The sequence below is a fragment of the Salmo salar genome, chromosome ssa03 (genome assembly GCF_905237065.1).
Source record: "Salmo salar chromosome ssa03, Ssal_v3.1, whole genome shotgun sequence".
Taxonomy (NCBI): Eukaryota; Metazoa; Chordata; class Actinopteri; order Salmoniformes; family Salmonidae; genus Salmo; species Salmo salar.
In genome coordinates this window covers 51474169-51476300 of record NC_059444.1, presented here as the reverse complement: position 1 = coordinate 51476300, position 2132 = coordinate 51474169, and positions in this window count along the sequence as shown.

The window sequence follows — 2132 nt, the reverse complement described above, 5'->3', positions numbered from 1 at the left end:
TCTCCCAGTCCCTGCCGCTGAAAAACATCCCTACAGCATGATGCTGCCACCACCATGCTTCACCATAGGGATGGTGCCAGGTTTCCTCCAGACGTGACACTTGGCATTCAGGCCAAAGAGTTCAATCTTGGTTTCATCAGACCAGCGAATCTTGTTTCTCATGGTCTGAGAGTCTTTAGGTGGCTTTTGGCAAACTCCAAGCGGGCTGTCATGTGCCTTTTACTAAGGAGTGTCTTCAGTCTGGCCACTCTACCATAAGGCCTGATTGGTGGAGTGCTGCAGAGATTGTTGTCCTTCTGAAAGATTCCACAGATGAACTCTGGAGCTCTGTAAGAGTGACCATCGGGTTCTTGGTCACCTCCCTGACCAAGGCCCTTCTCCCCCGATTGCTCAGTTTGGCCGGGCAGCCAGCTGTAGGAAGAGTCTTGGTGGTTCCAAACTTCTTCCATTTAAGAATGATGGAGGCTACTGGGTTTTTGGGGACCTTCAATGCTGCAGAATTTCTTTGGTACCCTTCCCCAGATTTGTGCCTCAACACAATCCTGTCTCGGAGCTCTACGGACAATTCCTTCGACTTCATGGCTTGGTTTTTGCTCTGACATGCACTGTCAACTGTGGGACCTTATATAGGACAGGTGTGTGGCTTTCCAAATCATGTCCAATCAATTGAATTTACCACAGGTGGACTCCAATCAAGTTGCAGAAACATCTCAAGGATGATCAATGGAAACAGGATGCATCTGAGCTCAATTTTGAGTCTCATAGCAAATGCTCTGAATACTTATGTAAATAAGCGAATTCTGTTTTTTAATTTAAGAAATTAGCAAAAAAGTCTAAAAACCTGTTTTCACTTTGTTATGATGGGGTATAGTGTGTAGATTGAGGGAAAAAAGTAATTTCATCAATTTTAGAATAATGCTGTAATGTAACAAAATGTGGAAAAAGTCAAGGGGCCTGAGTACCTTCCAAACGCACTGTATGTATTCAACATAACATACACAAGTGCATCTGTGCCTGTACAGTATGGGGTTGTTGTGTTGTCTTACCTGAATGAAGAGCTACATTCTGAATGAAGAGCTACCCCAGACTGGCCCTCAGTGTCAATGTTTTCAACATTGGCATTGTTAGTCAACTCCAAGGAGGACGTGTTGATCATGAGTCCTCTGCATTTTCCTGATATTTGAGATATTAATTGTTCTGTGAAATGCGGATGTGATATGAATAGCGTCATTGTTTCCATACACTGGTATGTCCTGCTCTGTGTTTGAGACGTCCTATATGTGGACAGTGTTTTAATAGTAACCAACCACCAATAGACAGGAACTTGTGGTCCAAGGAGGACATTGAAGTTCATGTTTCATGAATAAAGAAGTGGTTTGTATCGTAGACATGAAGGGGCTATTTGCTTACAGATATACTACGTATTACCTGCACCTAAGGGTTTTCTAAGGGATCTAAAATATTTTCTCTGTATGCTGCCTGTGGGTATGCGTTTTATGGTGTGTGTGAGAGTTTGTAACAGTTATACTGTGTGTGTGTGTATGTATGCAGTGAGAGTGTACAGTGTCACAGTGTAATAATTTCTGACCAGATATAGTAAACGCTAAACAGTAAATACTTTTAAAAAAATAAAAAGATGAATATATCTATAATTATGTAAGAGGGTAACTTTATGTAAGCTTTTCCATTAAAGTATTATTTTATCCTGAACTCTCACATTAAAGTATGTGGTAAATATATCTGCCTATTGTTTCGGTTACAATCCCACTCAATCAATCAATGTCTATATTGTCCCATTTGGGAAATGTTATTTGATTTTATTTTACCTTTATTTAACTAGGCAAGTCGGTTAAGAACAAATTCTTATTTTCAATGACGGCCTAGGAACAGTGTGTTTAACTGCCTTGTTCAGGGGCAGGACAGATTTTTACCTTGTCAGCTCGGGGATTTTATCTTGCAACCTTTCGGTTACTAGTCCAACGCTCTAAACACTAGACTACCTGCCGCCCGCACCTGCCGCTCTATAGGATGGCGGTCAGAGACCTGGCAGTGTGGTGCCAGGACAACAATCTCTCCGTCAATGTGAGCTAGACAAAGGAGTTTATCGTGGACTACAGGAAAAGGTGGGCCGA